The sequence below is a fragment of the Etheostoma cragini genome, chromosome 14 (assembly GCF_013103735.1).
Source record: "Etheostoma cragini isolate CJK2018 chromosome 14, CSU_Ecrag_1.0, whole genome shotgun sequence".
NCBI classification, from domain to species: domain Eukaryota; kingdom Metazoa; phylum Chordata; class Actinopteri; order Perciformes; family Percidae; genus Etheostoma; species Etheostoma cragini.
This window is the reverse complement of record NC_048420.1, coordinates 13906427-13931197: the sequence shown is the minus strand read 5'-3', so window position 1 is coordinate 13931197 and position 24771 is coordinate 13906427. Positions and strand designations below refer to the sequence as shown.

General features: G+C 40.3%; 1 protein-coding gene across 4 annotated transcripts in view; it reads right to left on the bottom strand.

The window, feature by feature from the left end:
- The window catches only part of atxn1a (ataxin 1a), a 78828-nt gene that overhangs the window by 14069 nt on the left and 39988 nt on the right, over positions 1-24771 (bottom strand). For 3 of the 4 annotated variants that reach the window (XR_004659463.1, XM_034892923.1, XM_034892924.1), the window contains one exon: positions 9946-10061. The gene's annotated coding sequence lies outside the window, so the exon portion shown is untranslated. Of the gene's footprint in view, positions 155-9945; positions 10062-24771 lie in introns of those variants that run through there. The other variant, XM_034892926.1, reaches the window with a different exon arrangement.

Sequence of the window (24771 nt, the reverse complement as noted above, 5' to 3'; positions counted from 1 at the left end):
CCCCCCCCCCCCCCAAACAAACACTGCAGAGACACACACACTCACACACAGCTAACAGCCTCTCTCCCAAATCTTGACAGCAAGACAGGAAGCTCCCTCACTACCACTGATACACAGTACTCAGGTGATCACACACACAAAATTGGTAGCACACACTTGCACACGCCCACAGGGAGGGAGTCCCGCATGCAGAGCTTCAACGTGTATTATGCAAGAAGCTGAATGCAAGCCAAAGCTCTCACACTGTCTGCCCTGTGTGCCCTGCACAAACACAAACACACACACACACACACACACACACACACAGGGCCCCTCCCACGGTTCGCTTGGCCAACTTCATCAGGTATTCATTCAAAAAACACACACACGCCAGCTGGCTGCACGCCCAGAGACCGCTTACAAGCAACAAAAAAGAACTAGGGAGGAAGAGAGAGAGAGAGGGTGGGAGGTTGTTACAGTGAGAAGGGCAGAGAGGGGGAGTATGGGAGAGATAGAGAGGGAGGGAGAGAGTAGGCACTAGAGATTATAGAGAGAGTACATGAACATTAAGTCACACAGATATGCATGTATCTGGGGCTAAAACTATAATTAATCTGTGGTTTCTTTTCTTAATTTATTGATGAATCATGACCTATGAAACGTCACACACTGGGGAAAAATGTCCATCATAATTTCCCAGAGCCCAAGGTGATGTTTTTAAATAGTTTATTTTCATCCAAACCAGATCTTTAATTTAAAATGATATAAAAGAGAAAAAACACTGAATCCTCTTTTGAGAACCAGAGAATGTTTGGCAGACACACACAAACTGTACATGTAAATAGATCCACACCGCACATATACAAACCCACTCTATGCTCAAACATGCTGGCTTAAGAAAAACATAATGAGTACAATGACAGAAGCAACATCCAAACCACTATCTATTTCCCCCTTTTGCAGACACTGTAGGTGTTATGCTCACGTTCAACACGGCTGCACTTCCTACTTTCAACCACTAGATGTCATGACTGATTGCCTCACTGGCAGCGAACAGCAGCCTATTTCCGTAAGTTAGCTGACCCAGTTAAAAGACTATTTGGAAGTATATACAGATGAAATATGCTCCTCAATGCTAAGAGACGTAGCACGCAAGAGAAGAAGTGAACTCCCAATAATAAGATGTCTACACACACATGCAGAATAGTATGAATTCCCACTGGACTGAGTGGGTCTAAACATGCACTAAACTCCCATCCTGTTTGTGTTGGTTGGTCTTCCTGTCAGCTTGATATCAATCGTGGTGTTCAACATAGGATATTCATTTCAGTGTTGGGGACAGTAAAAGTTTGCTTTTAATGTGTCAAAGAGGACGAAAAGAACTAACAAACTGTACCAGAGAGGCTCGGCTGGATGAGAGGATTGAAAAGTGGTAATCTGAGAGTTCTTTGTGCACTTTTAAAAAAAAAAGCATTTTGTTGATAAACACTCCTAGTGGTGATGTTTTACATTCTTTCTTTTTTTTTACGAAATATGTTTTTTAGGTGTACTTCAAAAAGTTGTAACATTATCAAGGTGTGTCTCTTCTAAACCGTTTGTTTTACGTACATATTTCAACTGCAGCGTTGTTTTTAATATCGCTATTAAGTTTCAAAAGAAAAGGTTTTTAAATTACAACTTGAAGTAAAAGACCAGGATATAAAGAAACAGACTGACAAGAGTAAACGTGAAAAAAAAGATACAGGTCGATTGACTTAATAAACACGTAAGAATAAGACAGAAAGGCAAATCAGAAGAGATTGAGAGAAGAGAAAAACCAGACTAGACTGTATATTTGTTTCATAGTCGTTTCCGTTGCCTTGGCAGTTAATTGGAGCCTCTCGGCATTTAATCATGATTCATTTGTGTGGGTTTGTTTACAGTTTGCCGTCAAGTGAAAGCAGTGCAAGAGAGAGAGAGAGAGAGAGAGAGAGAGAGAGAGAGAGAAAGAAGTAATAGAGGTGGAGAACAGGCACCAAAAGATGAGGGAAGAGAGAATAGATTCCAAGAGAATTTTTTGAATGATTCTGTCTCTGTAATGTCTTTTTTCAACTTCTCAACTACGTCTCGAACTATGTCGGTCCAGCTGAGTTGGCCACACGCTAACGCCCTTCCACCTTCACATACATACCTGGACACTCTAAATGCTATAAATGATCATTTATGCTGAAGGTCTTTTTCTAGCCAAAGGTTTTATTGTTATTATTATTATTATTATTATTATTATTGTTGTTATTTTATATTCTTCTCTGCAAGGTATTTTCATACCTTTTTTTGCAAGCTGCTTCCAAACTGCTACTGGAAATTTCAATTTCCTTGCGGGGGTCATCCCAAAAGTATCAACAAACAAAAGTCAAAGTCTTCCGTATTTTCCTTCCACCACCAAACCCATACTGAGTCTAGACCCACATACATATCCAGTTTCTTCACATCTCCCCCTGCCGTCTATTTCCACAGAGGAACCTGTTTTGGTTGGATTTTGATAACTGCATACGATCACTAGAATATTACTACTTAATTATAGCTTGGTATTATCAAGTGTCACTCCTGCAAAATCCATGTTTTATTATCCATGAGCTTAAACATCTCTTTATAAAGCGGCCACCTCCTCGTACATCTCTACTACATGACTTCTGGATTTTATATGTACAGTATAATGTGAAATCACAATGGTCTCTTTTACACTGCTAGATGTTGGAAACATATTCTTTTTCTCATAAGGAGCTATTTCAAATAATTTATTTGTGGTGAGCACAAGCCATTATGCTGAGCCATAATTAAAAAAAAATCCTTCATGACATCAAAATCAAAATTCAGTAAATAATCACCTTGTAATAGGAATCAATGTAATGTCAAGTGCAGTAAAACTTCCCCCAGAAAATAACACTCTTCTCTCTTCTTTCACAGACTCAGTCAGAGCCAATCACTAAGGAAACTGATGAAAAGCTTCTATATATACACTCACCTATATACATATCACAGACTGCTCCCTCTTACACAGTCTCCCGCTCTCTCAGTCACACACAGACACACACACACACACACACACACACACACACGCACGAACGCACACACAGATGGAAAGACATGGATAAACAAGAGAGCTGAGACTTTCACCGACAGAGACAGAAGGCGGATAGATGGATACTGTGTATATGTGTGTGTGTGTGTGTGTGTGTGTGTGTGTGTGTGTGTGTGTGTGTGTGTGTGTGCGTGTGCGTGTGTGTGTGTGTGTGCGTGCGAGAGAGACAGCAGGTGCAGAGCCACCTACCGGTCACATACCAAACACAAACAATCACTTCAAGTCTGGCTTTACAAAGGCAGAACCCCTTAGTACAACACCATTTCCTTCCACATGGAGCAGGATAGACAGCAAGGAATAGGAAGAATGTGGGGACAAGTGATCCTTTAGAGTGGTGGGCATGGGTACCAACAGAGAGGCCAGAGGTTACTGAAAAAAATGTAAAACTAAATTGGGCAAATGGTTGTAGAGGATGTCTCCATTGATCACAACTTGATTACACATAGGATAGGTATTATGAAATGAATAGAATCTGTTAATGTTGGCTAATGTAAATGTATTACTGTATGTGAAATCTGTAATCTTACACAACTGTAGAAAATTACATTCAGCAATTCTAATGGCAATTTTTAAAAACATGTACAGTATCTTGCATTGATTGTTGCTGGATTCACTGGTAGTGAAAATGACTAAACTGAAAATGCATCTTTATGGAATGAAAACATATGAGAACATATGGGTTTTGTGAGGTTCCACAAAACGTATATTTTTAATCAATGTTTGTGTGGTGAGAGATGTTTACAATCCAAATTAATGCAAAATGCTAAGTTCTGAATGAGACTGTCTGTGTTACAAGTGTGATGAGGTTGGAGTTTTCCTACACGTGTGTGTAGGATTAGGGAGGGACTGGAATGGATGGGCAAATCACTGCTAAGCTCCTCTATTGCTGTATAATCCCACTGAGTACGCACATACAGACGCACAAATGTGTAAACATTCATTCAGACGTGCACGTGCGCACAAACAAACGATGATCTGATGCTCTATTACACTTTCATTTTTGACACATGTACAAAGCATGCATTCGCAAACACCCACACACACAAACAAAAGCCAGTCATCACAGACAGTCAGACACACAAACATGCAGGCAAAGTTCCAGCACACTCATTCAAGGGCAAACGCAGACATAAACCCCAAAATATTATTTCAAAGACAATACTGCATATAATCCTGTTCAGAGAATGTGTGTAACTGCACCACAGGGAGTAAGAAAGAAAATGTAGGAGGGGAGGCAGTTGCAAGGAGACAAGGGAAAGATAGATGTAATTTAAACACCATTCATCATAACTCCATCCATTGATTCACTCTACCCACACAGCTATCACTCCTTTGCCTTTTCTTTAACATGAGACCCTTACATGTATTCAAATAGAATGTCATTCACTTTAAAAATGGAATATGGAGAATTTGCAAGCTCAATTAGTAATTACGAACACATTTCCACATCCTTCCAGGGCCAAGACTATGGTGTGAGATGTGGTAGAAGTTTGCAGAATGTGACTCCCTCAAATAGCATCATACTTTAGCAAAGGAACCTGGCATTTCATCGGTAATATTAAGTCTGGAAAACCTATCCAAACTAAAAGTTGAATACCCTTAAAGTGTAAAGTAAAGTTAGACATTCCTTTGCTTTTATAATCATTATTGAATAATCTGAAAATGTATCACTCGGTTTTAAAAAAAGGGATTTTTTTAAGAAAAGTAATTTTGTAATTTTGAAATGCAAATTTAAAGCAAATCCTCTATTTATCGCACCTCATTTTTGTGCTCCCGTGACTCCTTTATGTGGGCGTGACATGGTGAAAAATAAAAGCATGCAATAAGATGACACGAGTGTGATCATGGCTTAGCGGAAGTCAGGTTGAGGACAGGTGGACAAGTGTGGGATGTGGGATTTTGAGGGGCTGCAGGGAGAACGGTGCTAAACCGAGCCTGTGAAGACAAACTGCAATAAAGACAACTGTGTAGACTAACACTGCTTTATTTGCTTGTCGGCACACACACACACACTTTTTCTCTTTAAATAAAAAGACTGAAAAAACACTGTGTCTGTCCACTGTGGTACCTGTATGTTCCCACATCTAGGACAGAGAACAATACTGCTATGTGCGCAGAGAGTGAACTATCCCCATATAATGGGCATAGGCAGGCAGACTGGCACTAATAGGCATGAATGGGCATGGTAGTGTGCATTGTGTGGATGAAGGAGAGCAGGGTGACTGCTCAGCATGTGACCTTGTCTGTAAATAATGTGTTTCACCTTTTCAAAGGCACAAGCACAAAAATGTCGGACAGGCGGCAGCACTAGTTGAACACAAAGACTTTGCACAAATCATCAAAGCCCTCTGCTTGACGCATCCAGCACCTCTGAGACTCAACAGGACATACATGCATTACACACCGGACCCATACTGAACTCAGCCATTATACCGACAAACAAATTCCACTGCCAGGCACACAATCACAACACCCTCCGCAGGTGTCTGCATGCTGCCCAGCAGTGTCATTGAACACAACAATAGATTACACAAACCCATATGCAAGTCCACTCACTCTATACAATCAAAAGTATATAATCATGTTGAATAGCCATGCTGATTGCTACAGTATTAGACTCACAGAAGGGAAAATGGCTCCAGCTAATTGCGTAATATCTACAGAGTGAAGCGTGTTTTACGTTTGCTTTTAGCAAAAGGATGTTTAATTTTGCTACAATATGACAGAAAATTAAGACATCAAATGGCCTGGTAAATACTTTTGCTTTATGAATAACTTAAATATGGATGGTCTCTTCATGGTAACCCTTCACTAAAATTCACTTCCACAGAATATTTCATAAATTTGAAGTTTGAAAGAATGCACAAAGAGCAAAGGAACAGCTTTTCTTCTGTACACACATGGTTATTTCTCTGTCTAACTCTTCTTTGATGATACATTCTGTTATTCTATGATTCTTTGACTATTATGATACTGTACTTTGTGGGGATTATAATATTAAAACAAAGGTGCTCTCTCACACACACACACACACACACACACACGCACACATACACACACACACACACACACGCACACACACACGTATTGTGCACACAAACACTGATCAAACAATTCCATCTTGGTGACATACGCTGGCTGGACCTTTTCAAACTAAGCAAAAAACAGAAAGACAAAAAAACGTATTTGTGGGTACAAATTCTTTTGCAGGCATGCAACTGTCTCATTGATTGAAAAAAGAAGCTTTAGAAACTTTGGCATACACACACACACACAAACACACAGTTGAAAGAGGATAGAAAGAGGAGATGAGAGAAGGACGAGGGGGGGGGGGGGGGGAGGAGGAGGAGGGGGAGGATAACAGAGAAGCAAGGAAAAGATAGAGAGAGACAATGATATCACCTTGTAGTAGTGACACTGCAGTGAGAGAGAGGGAGAGAGAGAGAATGAAGTGAGTGAAATGGACATGGAGAAAAAGACTTACAGTAAGAGATCTATTAGCTGATAGAAGTCATGCAGACAACCTCCGACTCCCAATCCACTCCTTAGGCAATTGATTTGAGTATATTATGCAGAACACAGTGTGTGTGTGTGTGTGTGTGTGTGTGTGTGTGTGTGTGTGTGTGTGTGTGTGTGTGTGTGTGTGTGTGTGTGTTTGTGTGTGTGTTTGTGAGTGACAGTGAAACTGGCTTTGGGCCTTGGGGCATAATGTAGTACTACTAGAGACTGCACTTACTTGTCTTTTCCTCAGTGTTTTAGTAAGCATGCATGCAGCGAGAAAATGGAAGAAAAAAACTGCAAGAACACAGCAGTTTGGAACTAAAGGAACATGCAAATGTGATGTTTAGTCACTTTAGTGTGTGTGTGTGTGTTCTCCTATTATCCATGTTGTGGGTCCTGTCCACTCAAGGTAAACCATTTCATAAGTATTAGTAATTGGTATAATGGTTCGGTTTAGCATGTAGCGTTTATGGTTAAGTCTCCAGAGGATAATTTAAGTCAATGCAATGTCCTCCGAAGTAACAAAAACAAGCTTGTGTGCCTGTCTCTGTGTGTGAATGTTTTAAGAGGACAGCATAAAGGAATGCCTTGGTTCAAGCCTTGCCAAAATCCCTTTTCCCATACGCCAGGGAGCCAAGACTTCCCTCACCAGCCAAGAATAGCTCTCTCTCTCTCTCTCTCTCTCTCTCTCTCTCTCTCTCTCTCTCTCTCTCTCTCTCTCTCTCTCTCTCTCTCTCTCTCTCTCTCTCTCTCTCTCTCTCTCTCTCTCTCTCTCTCTCTCTCTCTCTCTCTCTCTCTCTCTCTCTCTCTCTCTCAACTACACACACTCAAGCAATCACATGTTTTTACTCTTTGGATTCAATGAGAAAAAGAGTGATGGTGTGAAGAAGAGAAGTACAGCCTCACACACTTCAATCAACACAGAGAAAGAAACAGAAAGGAAAAAAGACAGAGGCACATTTTCTGAGTTGTAAACCTTGTACAACATGCTTTGGCAGTAATGTACATACAGTTATGGTAATAAGCTCATTTGGATTTTAAAAAAGAGGGAGAAAAACACTGTAGTCTCGCGCTGAGCTAAAATATATGCATTGGCAACATGTTTTTAAATAAAACGTCACGCTAATAAAGCTTCACTGAAATGAACTGAAATGAACCAAGAGACAAAAAAGAGAAAGCAAGTGAGAGAGGAAGACAGACAGAGATTCCAGCAGAGGAACTGCAGCCCTCTCCAAACCCTCTGCTCCCTGTGGGGTAAATGCTCGGCCTGTGAATGTGCACGTACGTATGCATGTGTGTGTGTTTGTGTTCACTAAAACAAGTGTGTTTGTCTAAAACAAGGACCACTCTGCACTCCCTACTTCCATTTTGCCAAAATGATTGAAAACTGAGGCAACACAACAGGCAGGAACATGGTTTCCACTCCAAAAATATGGACATAGGCCACTGCAGAAGAAATACTTTAATCTCATTCACAATGAGTTACCACAAATAATACTTTTCTCTTAAAAACCGGTTCATAGTGTTCAACAAGGCGCGGCGGAAGATCTGATTTCAACAAATCTGACTAGACTAGTTTAATGTGGAAAACAATAGACAACATTTGAAAGTCACACTACTGTTATCTACTTAGCCCAAAATGATTGTAACACTCACACATGCAAAGAAATAATTAAGCAAATTCACTTTTAGCAGTGACTGCTTGACTTTTCAGCAGAGTTCATTGCTCAGGACATTCACCCAGTGTTACTTTTTTATGTCTGCACTGTTGATGCCTGTACTGTGTAATAATTAAATGTTTTTAATTAGTTTGTGACGCATATTATTGGCTCATAGCTGGACAGATCAGTGCTGCTTTGAGACTTAACCTGCCGATTAGCATCATGACACTCTAGTGAGATCCGACATTAATCTTCCACTCTGCATGCGGACTCCTGGTGGAGGTTGGTTAGTCTTTGTTGTTAGTCACCCATGTCCATTGTTTATTGCTCATGACAGCAGTAAACAGACATGCAGAGCATCCCTCAGGGAAAGAGGCGAGTGGAAAATAACACTCATCTCCAGTCAGGCAAGGCAATGTGGAGGGAGAGAACTTGAAAACCTTTGCTTAAATGTTTGTTAAAATTGATTTTCTTTGACTCACTGGAAGAATGCCTTATCCTGTAGTGACAAGAGAGAGACTATACATCAACCAGAAGGCCTAAGTTTAAATCCTTGACCTTGAACATTTATTGTGCAGAAATGTCTGCAAGCAAGACAATCTCCAGCAGCTCCAAAGGTGCTTTTCTGCAGCTAACCCTGCAATCTTACTTGCCGGTGGACGGGTAGGAAGTGAAAAGAGAATTTCTCCTCTGGAAATCAATAATGCCACAAGAAAGACTGCGTTTGTGCTGCGAGTAAATCAGAGTATCATCAAAGCTGTTGTAGCTTGTGGTTTGCTAGCAATTTAAAGAATGGCAGAATTGTTTTATAAAGAGATTCATCAATAAACTTGCGTAGACATTAGCTACCCAAACACTCACATGAGTAATGATTATAAACAAAGTGATAAACTAAAATACATCCACCTCCTCAGGCCTCCCGGAGACATTATTTATAGGGTGTTTTTTGCGCTCTCAGCACTGCCAATAAGACATCCATTCTCACAGGAAGACCCCTCTCTAACTAGTTCCTGAAGGTGTTATGCATGAAAATATATTGCTGCTCCAACAAAGCGCTTGAATGCAGTATCGTACAGCAGACAAATACTCAGTCACTAGGCAGATTTGTCTTAGGCAGACTAGACTAGTCTTTTTTTAAATCTTTATACATATTGAAAAAGTGGGTACATAAACCCTTATGTTTAGTAAACTCATTGTATTTCATGACAGAGAATGAGGATTAGGAGAGTGAGCCATTAATTGGAGCCGTACATTTACAATTGTGCTGTATTGCGAAAAAACCTTGGTTGCGAGTATGTGAGTAGGTGTAACTTTACTCACATTAAAATCAAACGCACTGTACTTAACATGAATTTGGGGTGTGACCAGGGTGACAAAGCAAGGCTCTTGTCTATAAGGAAAACACAGGGCTGAAAATTCCTTGACATCAGAACTAGTAGCATCAAATTAAACATGACAGTCAGACTAGCAGCTTTTAGGTTGTAATAGCAACATGGCTGCAGTTTGTCAGTATTGATTCAGCAGTGTGCATTGAACCACTGTACAAGCTCAATTCAAGCTTAACTAAAACATGATATAAGTCCCCATCTATTCATTAAACCAGTTTACATGGTAAAAATAACTGAATTTATTTAAATGAAAACCTTGACGTAGGCACATGTTAACAGATGGGGACAATCTCACCTCATTCAACACAACTCCTCCAGACCCCCTTGGTTCTTCACCAGGTGGTACAGCCCATGGAGAGGGTTCCAGATTATCCCAGAATGCAGAGTGTTGACTCAGGGACTCAGCACTCCCTGGTGGATGAAGCAACAATAACCAAAGTTGACATTAAGGTATGGAAAGGACAGATTATAACATGACAGGACACATTGGTATACTATACTGTGGTGCACGCATCAGCTGGCCAAAACATGCATCACCAGGTTTATGTAACTCCGCTTTGATCCATACGCATAAAATACAATATGGGATTGTCACATTTTACATCAAAAAAGTTGTGGCAGCAACCACATGACACGCAAAAAAATTGTCTTTCACTTCCCAGTATTCTTTGATTGTCTGTATGTGCACATTAGTACAGATCCCACAGTCAATCACTACAAACATTACTATTGATGGCAATGACTGTAGAGCACCTGAGTTAGTAATCTGTATAGACTTGAAGAGAAAAAAAGAGTTGACGTTACATCAAAATTGAAATGGGTTAAGTGTTTGGTACAAAAGAGCGTTTATGAGACATTAAGTTAGTGAATGACCAATGTAAACCCCCTGTATGTATATAAATATATATACATATATTCTCAAAGGCTTTTTAAGCATTTCTACGAATTCTTTCTGTTGAGTGTTTTTGCTTAAGGCCTTTAAATCTTACTCTCGTTTGACATTTTCACCATGCATCTTTTCATTCTGTAGCTTTCATTTGCTACTGTTTGCATAATGTTTTATTCTTTAAAAAATGACAATGCAAATACAGGTCATTGTTAAAAAAAAGGACATATTCATGGGGGGAAAAAACAAACTCCAGTGCATTTTTAAAGACATAAAAAAGGCAACAAGCTGATTTAAGCAGACACTCGCACACCGGCATAATAGACATGCTGGCTGATCGTCGACAGCGTGCACACACTCTGTGGGACCAATTAAGCAGGTTTTGGTGGAATTATGGGTATTTCCGGGGCGATACGAGATACATGTTCCCAGCTACAGTGTGTGTGTGTGTGTGTGTGTGTGTGTGTGTGTCTGGAGGTGTGTGGGACGTCAAACATCCTACTGACCCACTTTTTACATGTCTGAAGATAAGGAAAGAGGTGGGTAGGAGTGTGTTTGTGTTGCTGTCTAGCTGTGGGAAAGCTTAGGAAAGAGAGAGGGGAATTACAGCATGTGGCTGGTTTTTGTGTGTTACATTAGTAATGGTGAAAAATATATAATTCCACGTACACTTCTTATGTTACAGTATGCATGACAACTCTATTCTACAGAGAATTGAGAGCTAGGGTGGAAATTACATATGATAATAGGACAGTAAGGCAGACGCAAAACAAGGGGACAAAACAGAGGAATGTCTGGTATGGCAGACATGGGAAAATCAATAGGCTTCCACAGTGGACTGTAGTATAGTGTCAGGCTTTAGTTAAGCATGTGGGCACACACAAAATAAGCCTAAGGCACACAGAAAGCAGCAAAGCAGCAAGGTTTGTGTGTACTAAAGATGTTTGTAATGTGTGTAAGTACGGCAGAAAATAGATGCGTACTGAAACTATGGATGAACAGACACCAACAGGCAAAGGAGTCCATCATATGGTGTTAAAAAAGCAAGGTTGAAAGAAGGATGGAGATAAGAGAAGAGACAGACAAAAAAAGACATTGAGTAATAGCCAAAGTTAAAAGAAGAGAAAAACAGTAGGAGAGATCCAGTGGTAACAGGAAGGAGGACAGATGGAGAGAATAGAATGAATGATGAGGTAAAACAGACACAGAGAGAACAAGGCATGAGGAAGATAGAGGGAAAGAAAGACAGAGAGAGAGAAACAGATGGTGGCAGAGAAGAGGCAGATAGAAACTCACTGGGAGGACAACACTGGCACAGCCAGCGAGACACAGCAGGGAGTATGGAAAGCTGAAAAATGTCAGTGGAAAAAGGAAGGAGGAGGACAGGACAGAGAATGAGGGATTCATATAACCCTCATTCTCTGTCCTGCTCCATAGTTTCACAAGGCTGTGGCAGGGAAGAGGGCGTTCCTAGACTAACAAGTTTTGGCAGTTCTTATAGAACTATCAGAAGGCCTAATATACAATACAAATATAAAAATAAAAATAAAAAAATAGCTGTAATGAAGATAATGTTGTCAACATAATACAAATATCCTGTTGCTTGTTTGCTGATCAATTTGATCAGTTCGATGTTCAATGCTGCAGTCCATGCAAATAAATGACCAAAGCATACCTGCAAGTAATGGTGTAGTCTACCTTACTCAGTGAAACACAGGGGTCAAAGAAATGTTTTATGCAGGTCAAGGAATCTACCTGACACTGTCATTAAGAGAAACTTACAGTGAGTTTGCTAAACAGGTTTGCCAGTACAGCTGAAAGTAGGACACAGAGTGTTAGTGACTGAATGAGTGATTTACACACTTAACAACATATTAAAGTACAGTCTTGTATTCTGCCACAATGGGTGGATGGGTTCACAATTTTTGTTCATTCATTCGTTTATGGTGATCTAGCGTAAAAGGTGATGATATTCAACATGCCTAAAAAGTGTTCTTTTTGTGAGTGTTTCTCCGTACTTGACTAGATGCCGGCGCGATTACTCCTTGAATTCTTTTGTCCGTTCAACTATCACTTCATCTGTCTTTAAGTGCTCACATTCTTCCCATTCTCTGTTTGCCAAGTGAAAAAAAAAAAGAGTTGTCTACCCACAATCCAAAAAGCTGTTGCCAAATCATTTGCTTACTGTACAAGTTTTACCTAACAGTGCAGTCTAGTTTTTAAAAATAATGGCTGTAGACTGTAGACAACCACAAGGATGTTGCCCAAAGGCTAACATCAGCAAAAGATTTACTCAAAAATGCCTCTGAAAGTTGCATTCCCCAAAAAATTAACATTGGAGTTAAATGTAAATAGATTGTTCTTATATAGTGTTTTTCTAGCCTCAAAGACTAATCGAAGTGCTTTTACATAAGGAACCATTCCCCATTCACACACATTCATACACTGTGGCCGAGGCTGCCGTACAAGGTGTCACCTGCTCATCAGATAAACACTCACACACATTTACACTCCGACAGCGCAGCATCAGGGGCAACTGGGGGTTCAGTGTCTTGCCCAAGGACACTTTGACATGGGAGTGCAGGGCCAGGGATCGAATCACCACCGCCCCCCCAATTGCCAAACTCTTGCAGGATAAATGTGTGGTTAAGGTAGATCTGGGTACAGAACATGACGTTCAAATCATATTGCTTCATACTTAAAATGTGTGTATTTATAAATAGTTTTGCTTGCTCTTAATGGACCCTTACAGGGAGATGGGAGAGATGGGAAAATCTCAAAGCCTTGGACATTCAACTTCTCTTTCTTTTTACGTCAAACAATTACATCCTATAGTACACAGTTCACCATTTATCATAAATATATACATATGACAGAATATCACAGGAATACACACACACACACACACACACACACAGACAAAATACTTTGGGAGCTGAGGTAGTGTCTGACAGCTGTTTGGTAGGCTGAGGCAGAAGAATGCAGAGTCTTTTGTGTGTGTGTGTGTGTGTGTGTGTGTGTGTGTGTGTGTGCGTGTGTGTGTGTGCGTGTGCGTGTGTGTGTGTGTGGACCGAGTGACTGACCATCTCTGTAACGTAAGGGAAATGCCTTCCTTAACCACAAGCCCATTTTCCTAGTCTCCAGCATATCTGTCATACCACAAGTGAGGAATTAGCCCTCTTTGAAGGTTCCAGGTGCTCAAAGCAGGGAGGAATGTTATCTTGGGTACACACATGTCTGGAAAGAGCAGTGTCCTTTTACTTACCACCATCCTTTATGAACCATTCCACAATCATTTACTGGAAGTTAGTTAGTGGAAGTGTGTACGTGGCAGCTGTGGGAGTTTCAGTGCCATAACAAAAAATTCCTGTTGCTGACTTGAACTATTTTTAATATCCATTTTTATGATACACCGTAAGAAGGAAGGAACGAAGAAAGAAATGCCACAAGCCAGGAAGCAAATCAAAGTTGCTAAACAAATCATTCAGCAAAGACAAACATAAAATAAAGGTCAGAATTTCCAGATTTACAATACACTCTCTTTCTCCCTCCACTTCCCAACTCTTTTCAACCATTTACAGCCATTCTCAGCCTAGTAACCTTCCAGGCTAAAGCTCAGGTGAGTGACAATCAGGGATATTTGCAATCAAACCACACTGTATCAAGAAAGGTTGCTATTAGAAATGTAGAGATCTCCAGCCCACTGTTACACATCATAACATTTTACTGATGGAGGTTATAATTCTCACCCAATCTCTTCAATGAGACCTGACCTAATTAAGGACATTTTTATAGAGGGTATATTAAAAGTGCATAAAATCCATGGGTGTTTGGTTATGATGTAATAATATGGATACAAGTTGGAACACCAAGACTCCTGCTGTTGGTGCAGGAGCTGATCCTAGTCTAAATAAACCTGATTGAATGCTGCATCCACAGCAAAAGAGGAAAAGCAATGGTCGACTTAACATTCCTAGACAACTACGGTAACAGTCAAACAATTTCTCAGACTAGAAACAACATGTTATACTGTGGGTAATACGCACTGACAAACCTGAAATAAAGACTGGCCAGGCAATCGAAAGAGACTTTACACTTTTATGAGATATGACATTAAGGTTCAGGGGAGGGAAAAAGAGCATAGTGTTGCTCTCCACTGAAAACCATGTATCTCCAAATTTGTTGACTAATATATTAAGCTCAATAAACGATTCAAAACCCATTGGAGTCACAAAGCTTAAGAAAACCTGATTCAGTTCATGTTCAGTGTTAGTTGAAACTAGTTGTCAAAACAACTAATTGACAAAATATTTACTTGTCAGCATAGACACTCATGTTTGATTAGTTGTCTAATCAGCTCAAGGAAGCGTCTATTGCTTTTATAGCTATGGTGCGCAAATATTTTATAGAAATGAACGTCCATCACATTCCAGCCATTGCCAAAGGAGTTGATGCAAAACTAATTAAGCCTATCAGCTTTACTAAACTCTCTCTGTATTTCTCAGTATGGCTATGTTTACAAAATAGTGTAGTCCGGCAACATTTGTGCGCAGAAGCTTGAGTGATGCGTTTTACGTCACCTCTAAGAAAGGACAACAGCAGCAGTTAGTTTAGGAGACGAAAGGGATGTAAAATTACAACAACATGAGCTCCTTTAGAGTTCATTATTTATGTTTGCAAGAGCAGTGGGGCTGGTGTGCGATCATCAAAGGCGTGCATCGTGTGGATGCAGCGATAGCGTTGTTGTCATTACTAGAATTCCTCACGGGTGCGACAGAAACCATGCACTTCAGCTTTAAGTTCTCTTTCTCATTCTGTTTTCACAGATTCACGGACACGCCATCACTACTTCAACACCCAACACCTTCTCTATTCATTGCAGCGTTAGGAGCTTAACTTTGTGAGGCCATACAACTTCACTTGTGGGTGGAGCACACACGCACGTCCATAAAACGTCCCAAAAAAAGACAATGGGGTGTGACAAATCAAAGGCTTGTGTGTGTGTGTGTGTGTGTGTGTAAGCTGATTAAGAGGGTATGCTGGGAGAATAGGAAGCATGCTTTCTGTGCCAACTCTATCCTTGGCATGCAAACAAGGACACTCATGAACACACGCACACACAAACACACACACACACACACACACCCACACACACACACACACACACACACACACACACACAGCTTAATATTTTTAATTTGCCACTGATTTGCCAGTCAGTGTTCTTGCCACTCTCTTTACCTTACTGTGCTGGCCCTGTGCCCAACAGCCTGGCAGAGATACAGCTGGACACAAAGTGACAGTGTGTGTGTGTGTTTCTGTGCGTGTGCACTTGAGTCTGTGGTAGTGTTTTTTTCATCTTGAAGCAATTAGTTTTGCAAGAGTGAGTAGGTCTGTGCATGTGTGTAGGTAAAGGAAAAGTGTCATTATAAACAGATACACTTCACATGTGCTTGTGTGTGCGCAACTGAATGAGGCTCATTTTCATGGGCAGATTTCTGAAACTCTCAGGCTCTGTGATACATTTTTTTTGGAGTACTACATCTTTTAATTTAGTCTTTATCTCCTCAGATATGCTCAAACATTTTAGGAAACATCTTCAATGTTGTGCACTGCTATGTTGTGGCTGTTACACCCACATTTAATTTTTTTGTGATTTTACCCAAGGCCAAAACATTTTCTACATCTGTAAGCACTGTGCATTATCTTAACAGCAATTGAAACAACACACATATAGAGTTTCCGGCACACTGCATTGTCTCCGGGTTTTCGTGGAGAGTCTGAGTGACAAAACGTGCTGTAAATGTCTGTTGTTCAGTGTTAAATGCCACAATACACTTGAGGCTCTTTAAGCCCACACCTGCACATCATGTGGACTGTGGCATGTATCATTCAGAGTTCAATTATATTTTAACAATGTGCACTGAGTGTCAACAAGGGGTGTGTGTGTGTGTGTTTGTGTGTGTGTGTGTGTGTGTGCGTGTGTGTGTTTAATGCACATGATGCGTGTGAGATTTATGTAGCCGATGTCATAAGGAGATTATATCCTCGCCTGCAGTATTTTGCAAAGCTATGACCATTGCCACTCATTCCTCTTACACTCTGCACACACACAAACACACACACGGAAAAGCACTGACACACACACCAATGAGCAACCCAAGGTCAAAACAAAGAGGATGAGATAAGTGTGTGGTCTGTGTGTATGCGTGTGTGATGACATCATTACTAGAGCAGAGCACTCTATAGCTGATTGATGGAGAGAGGGGTTGTTTGGTCGACTGCTGTGAGCTCATTGCCCCGCAACCAGACAGTTGGACATTGTCCCTGTGCGTGTGTGCGTGTGTGTTTGAGATCTCTGTCCTGCAACGTACAAGACGGAGGGGTCAGTCCAACACACACACACACACACACACACACACACACACACAGCTAGACAGTCTGGTCCTCATCTTGACTACCAATAGCAGTTACTGCTATGTAATGACTGCAGCAATGAATACTACATGTAAAAAGATTATGTAATTTAAACTATGTACTGGATTTACAGCAAAGTAACAGCTGTTTTCTCTAGGAACTGAAGGCAGGTTAAGATGTAATCTCCAGATATCTGTGTCTGTATTTTCACCAAATTTTTTCTTGATGCATTTTTTGAGTTATGGTGCTATGGGTGGTAAGACGAAAAAAAAAAACGATTTAGCTGGTGTTTGTTGGAGCGCGCAATTCTCTGGGTTCTTTTGTTCTATATAAAAACTGCCTATTGGTAGAAGTCTGGATCACTACGTGCCAAGTACTTCCAGAATATCACAGCTCTCTTTTTTATTCGCAATCGGTTACCTTTACCTATGTCTGAGGCATTTCTGAAGACTGCAGGTGTTTTGGATAAAATCAAGGGAAAGACTAACATGTTTTCCCTCCTTCTCCTTCAATAGGAAGTTTGAAATTCTGACAGGTGCTAAGTACTTTTTTTATAACAACAAATCTATCAGTGAAGGTTTCCATTGTATCCCAATTGCAAACATCTGTTCAATCATTATTTCTTCATGCCTAAAGTCAAGAAGAACCATGCATTATTAGATGGATTGATACCTTTTTACATATAATACATCCAAGAGTTAAGAAGCACTCACCACAGCTGTAAGCTGTCACATACAGTACTGCAGCTCTATTAACAACACTGTAAATACACATCGTTACAGCATTTTTCATTTTTCACTTGTGTCTTTGAAGAACAGGGAAACAAGAAAGGTGCTTTGATCATTATAAGAATGACTTGATGGTTAGTTAGACGTGGCTGAAATAAAAACTATAATCGTGTTCTACTGTTGAGAAGTGGTTTGCCTCAGGAAGTCACTGTATAGTACAATGAATAAAACATTTCACTGCCAAGGTAAGGGGGATTTATTTTTTACTGAGATCACATATTAGAAAATGAAAGATCTTGTAGGCAAAGATATGAAATATCTAGCTGATTGTGGCCCAATTTATAAATGGGACAGCAATGCAGCCTTGTGGTTACACTGACCACCTCATAGGGGAAGGTCACAGGTTACTGCAAGAGTAATGTGTCCTCTTAAAATGAGTCACTCTCTATTACTATCCTTTTACATAAGTGTATCAGCTAAAATGTAAATCTAGGTTGTTGGTTACATGGTGGGTCACATTTTATTAATGAGAACTTAATAATGTAGGTGGTAGCCAAACTTGTTTCCTGTCTGCACAATAAGTGAGTATCAAAAGTAAACCCAAACTCAAACACACTGCACGGCTGCAGAATGAAAATATCTTTTTACACAAGGTAGATTAAAAAATGTGGGGTGATAACAGAGAGAAGGAATAAAAGAAACACAAAAGAAGAAACAGAGTAAAGCAAACTTGTCTGAGTGTCTCTCTCTTTCAGTCTAAGATCTTCAAAGGCTAATGCAGTGCTCCCTAGATGCTGCTACCAACACTGGTGGGACACACACACACACACACACACACACACGTGTAGTAAATACACTCTGTTAGGAGACAATCTCTGTGCTACCCTCCTCCGAACCAAAGTGACGATACACTAGAAACTCAGACAGACAGACAAACGTACAGACAGATGAAGGGAGAATCTGAGAATCAAAAAACAGATGACAATAAAGGAAAAAGAAGAAAATTATACAAACTGTATGCAGTCGGATATGTTTGCAGATCCAGTACACAATACATCATGTGCATTTATAAATTTTGCATTTTAAAACTCAAACTCATTACCATATTATTAAGATAAGTTAAAAACGGCTCACAGTGATCACAACCACAAACACATGCCAATGTCATCTTTACTCACGTTATTTTAATCATCAAAATAATTTCTGTGAGTCTTCAAAGAAACATTACAGAGAGAAGAGCAATACAATATAGAAACCTGCTCTCTCTTAAGAGTAACAAAGGTTACTTTTTATCTGAACCTTTGCCCTGGGAGAAAATTCACAACCTCACATCACTGCATCTTCTCTCACTGCTTAGAAGGCGAGTGTGCAGCATGAAAATGTGCGCTGTACACGGCATTATCACCAATCTGCTAGGCTGATAAAGTCAGACTCATTATTTGCTGTAGTTGTTGTTGGGGCTGCTTGGTCTGGGGAAATAATATTCTTGCCCGTCTATTTAAATGTGTTTCTCTTCAGTTCTTTTACCCGCCCGTATTTTCTCTTTGTCCCCACCTTTCTCTTCACAAACTGACTCATTCTCTCGTTTCCCTCACAGCCTTTTTTATTGCTTTTCAAACTCTGCCACTCTGTCTCTTTCTGTGGCTGAAGGCTATACATGTCTTGCTTTTCCTCATTTGACCTTCTGGTGTTCCTCTCTCCTCCACTTCCTACACTCACAGGTTCTACAATGCTATGGCCCGCCGAGTCAGTCAACTCATATGTGGCCTATTGTAAAAATGAACACTCTTGTCATATAAGCACTTGAAAGATGTTCTACATATAGCTTGCTTCCACACTCAATTAGTTAACAGATAAAGTGTTAGCAACACTGTGCTTACTCTGTTTTTGATGAAATCTTGAGTGTTGATGCAACACATCCTCTAAGTTACGGCACGCATTAGTGTTAACTAGGTTTTTACAGGACTTCTGGGGTGAATTGTATAAAATATGGTACCTGTGTTTGTGTATAAAAGAGTATGCAAACAAAAATTGTACCAACAGTGGGGAAATAAACCTGTTTAATCTCTTAAATCGTTCCCAGTGAAAACTAGGTGATGGAAGTAAAACATAGAAAAGAAAGAAGGGAAGATGAAGCAAGAAAGAAATAGGAGGGACCGATATGAGAGCACGCAATCATACCCAAATAGGCTGTTGGCTTTTCACTTACTGAAACTCATCTTGAAATCTACCACACAGAGGTACGTTAATGGGCAGCATATTCCTTTAAGGAGTGTCGGTTCTTTTCCGCAGTCACACACTGAGCCACATCTATTTTTATCTCCCCTGCTTTTGAGGACTCTGCTACATTTACATGGCCTACGCATACACACACGCTCTCACACACACACACACACACACACACAAACACACACAAACACACACACACACACACACACACACACACACACACACACACTTTTATAAAATATTGTCTTTAAACATCTATACAGTACTACAACTCAAAGACCAAATATTATATTTATTTATACCCACACACACACATATAACATATAATATGATATTACCCCTGCCTGAAATATTGTAGTGACTACAGTAAATACTCAGCCTTTATCATAGGGAGAGAAAGACAGCTATCACTTATCAGCAGCTTAGATTGATTCACCCATCCATAAAGATGTACTGTTTCCAGCATTACCACAACTGATTCTAGCATAATTACATCTATCATCATTAAATTATAGAAGCTTAATAAGTTACATATCTCATGGGACCCTCCACACAGACATAAATCTTTATACGAGTATGTGAAGCTTAAAAAAGGTCTTTTTACACGTCAGAGTAGGAAAAGGACAGCTGTAAATCATAAAATCAATGTTGGCTCAATTCCATTTAGCTGCTTCAATTTCAGGGTCCAGGTGAATGCTGGCTCACTGTCCCACTGTGACAATATTAATGTTATTAGCACGATCTGAGTAGCTTGATTGATTTCCTTTTTTTTTAGAATGGTTAACTTTTTTATCTGCAAAGGACCTGTCATTTTCCTACAATAACAAATCAAACTGTCTGCTGTGGAAATAAGTAATTAAATGTTTTGTACATACATCATTTTATGCATATGTATACATCACAACTATTCCCTATTTTATCCCATATTCACTGTGTGTGACTTCAATTTTATTTTTAAGATCTTGTAAAACCTTTCAGGGAAGATGCTCTCAGGATGTGTAATTCCCTGTCTATCAGGGTTGTGTTGACTGTCTAGATAGTGTTGTAAAAGATTGAATATGTGTAATGCATCGGTTTTGTATGTGTGTGTGTCTGTGTGTGTATATTATGTCCTCTTCATTGGCATAGTGGGGATATTTTATTGAGTTTTTAAACATAATGCACACCCACACAGTCTCTCTCTTTCTCTGCATGAAAGTCAATATGACATTATGGCCCTGTAAATTTGTCATTTTATAAACAAATTATATATAAACATAATTTATTTATATAAAAAAACAATATTATCCTCTTTAAGCCACACTGGCAAGATGAGTAAATGTAATTACATTTTACCAATAATAATACTTAATTTACTGAGTAAATAGCAACACATGTTAAGGATTTATGTCAGAAGGAACATCTTTTACTACCTCTTTATAACTCTCCCCACTGAGTTCTAGTCTAGAACTTTCCTTTCCTATCTCCCTCTGCATAAATATCACCCTTCCTCTCCCTCCCCTCTTACCAATGACTCCCTTTCCATGCCGTGCTCGTTTCTTTCTTTCTTTCTTTCTTTCCTCCCTTCCTTCCCCCATCTGTCTCTCCTGACTCTCACTGTCCTTCACCTCCCTGTATTCCCACAGCACAGCTTCCATCCACCCTGACTTCCTTCACTGTCTGTCATTCAATAGGTGAGGTAATCCTGGTCTACGCCATAAATCTCCCCCACGCACACAGAGACACGGACTCGTTGAGCATAAACAGTGTGATCATCAGCCTGACACTGCTGTCATTCAGACTTATAGTGCTGGGGAGAAACACACCTAGAGATAAAGTGAAGGGTAAATGTGAGAGTTACCAAACTGCGCGTGCGTGAGTGCGTGCATGAGCGCGTGCGTGCGTGTGTGCGTGCTGAAGGCTAGAGCACAGAGGGAAGCCACAACAACGTATCGCAGTAAATCCAATGAAGAGAAAACTCAGTGTTTGACTGGAGGGAATTTTCTATATCTTCCATTTACTCTTAGTGCAACAACCTCAGTACGAGGGTGCGTGTGTGTTTGTGTGTTTAGGGGATTCCGCAGTTTGCTGTGCTCACTGTCTCATTGTATCATCACATGGTACTCTGGGCTCACTCACACACAAAGACACACACAGTGAAGCCACAAGATGGTATACACACAGATAAAACATGTGTTGTAATAAAGTCATATGACTGCAGAGGCACACTGGTTGACTCTCAAAGTGCTTTTATAATAACTTTTCAATATGAATCCTGTTAATGCTTGTCAAGAGAGCAAAGCCTGAAGGGTAGGAGAGAACAAGGGAGGAGAAAGATAGAGGGAAGGTGGAAATTAAAAGAGAAGTAAGACAACGTTAGCTTGATGAAGAGAGGGAGAGAGAGGGAGGGAGAGAGAGAAAGAGAGAGAGAGAGAGAGAGCTATGGTTAATGTGTTTTAATTACTATAGATCCATTGTACATACGTAGAAAAACTAAAACCTGGCTCAGGTCTGGTTATATTCTACAGGACCTACTAGTGGCTAAAGACAGACAGTACAACTGAAGGTTAAGCCAAAACAGTGACAAAACATTCAGTGGCAAAGATCAGAGGGAATCAATTAGACGTGAAAGAGACAGAAGAGGAGACAGACAGAAAGTAAACAAAGCTGAGATAAAACAGAGAAGCAAGTGTGCGAAGCTGAGTCAAAGGCAGACAGAAAAACAGACAAAATTAACAGCACGAAAGCAACAGACACTGAGCCCACACTGCGTTTGTTACACATTTGTGCGTGCGGTTGTCACACGAACTGACAAAATCACACAACACTTTGAACCTGTATACATTTATTAATGCATCCCTGCTACACTGCAGCTGTGGTTTCATGTTTGTGCTCTGACGTGATGAGATAAAGACTGAATATAATAGCAAGTTTCTCTTTTGCAATACAAACCTAATGCTTCCTAACAAATAAGAAATAAGCTACACTTGTTTTTCTATAGTGGGTTAAAACAAACTAGTGTTACACATAAAGCTAAGTGAGTGACTGTTTGACCGGCTGGCTGGCTAGCTGCACAGCTGTGTGAATGGCTGATGGCATTGTTAACTCAACAGCTGTCTGACTCACTGCACAGCTTTACTGTATAACTGGCAAACAGGCAAATTAATTATCCATCTCGCTGGCTGGCTGGCTGTTTACTGAACAGCTGTCTGGCTGACTGGAGGTTTACTGAATACGTAAATGATGTCATAGCATGAGGTATATCCTACTGAATGAATACCTCTATCACTGGCTGGTTGGCTAATAAGGTGCATACTGTTAAAAGTGAAAAGAGGACAATAAAGTCCACCATGTTTCTATGTTTGTGTGTGTGTCTGTACAGAGACTGCATGTGTGCATCTGTGCTCACTGCCTGAATGACTGTGTGTGTGTGTGTGTGTGTGTGTGTGTGTGGTCTAGGTATAGCTACATTTGTGGGGACCATGTGTACATCTGTGTTCACTGCCTGAATGACTGTGTGTGTGTGTGTGTGTGTGTGTGTGTGTGTGTGTGTGTGTGTGTGTGTGTGTGTGTGTGTGTGGCTTCTCCATGCACAGGGATGCTATCTGCTATTATACAATACATATTGTATAACAACTGGCAGTGTGTGGGTGGCTCCCTCCAGCTGGAGAGATGCAACCCCTGACGTGCCTGACACTACACACTGTGTGTGTGTGTGTGTGTGTGTGTGTGTGTGTGTGTGTGTGTGTGTGTGTGTGTGTGTGTGTGTGTGGGTGTGTAGTAGTAGTAGTACAGTACAGTAACTAGGTTCCTGGGTTCATGTACATGATAGATTAAAGGAAAGTAATTAAGTAATTGAGTGCTATCCTGTATACTGTGCATATACTGCATGTTTTGCTGTGTATATTACGACTGATGTGGCCTCTGGGGATTTGACAGCTGACAACAGAAAGCAAAGACTTTGTTATCTGGCTAAGCAGGAGCCAATGTTTCCACAGAGATGGACTCAACTACACAAACAGCTTTGTCCACAAATAAACGAAGACACACTCAGAGGAAGACATACAGTGCACTTACACACACGCACACACACAAAAATACACACAAAGTAAATAAGGTGCTGAGAAAATCCACTCCATCAACTCCAAGTCAGTGCTCAACATTGAACTGTTGCTATGGAGAGGAAAGCATGGATTTCCATTCTATTTAAGGTAACCAGTGTTACTTATTTTTTTTCACTGTATGTATCAGATTTAAAAAATCTTTGCTAGCAAGCGTGGCCACTACACTGTATTTTAACTGTGAGATACTTTTTAATTCCCAGACTTGTTTTTTTTGCCCTCCCTGCTGCTACTGATCAGTTTACCAAAAATGAATGAAATATAGATAGATAGATATCTCACTGCAAATTCAATTCAATTCAATTTTATTTATAGTATCAATTCATAACAAGAGTTATCTCAAGACACTATACCGATAGACCACACTCCAGAATTTACAAGGACCCAACAGTTCTAGTAGTTTCCTCCAGAGCAAGCAACAGTGCAACAGTGGCGAGGAAAAACTTCCTTTTAGGCAGAAACCTCGGTCAGACCCAGGCTCTTGGTAGGCGGTGTCAAATCAAGGTTGCAAAATGGTCACTCATTAAGCCTCAAAGTGTGGCAGGTAAAACCATTCTCATCTGCTAGACTGCAGCTCTTTGTGTGCTCTCACACAGGGATTGGCATTTTGTCTTGTTGGTTATGTTGTCAAATTTAGGATGTTTGTATTCAAATTTGGGGAAATATTTATTTTGGACTGTCTGGAGTTTTGTGCATTCTGTTAGAAAGTGCATGGTGAGCCGCTCCTCTTTGGGGAGCCATGGTTTGTTTTTGTCAACCTG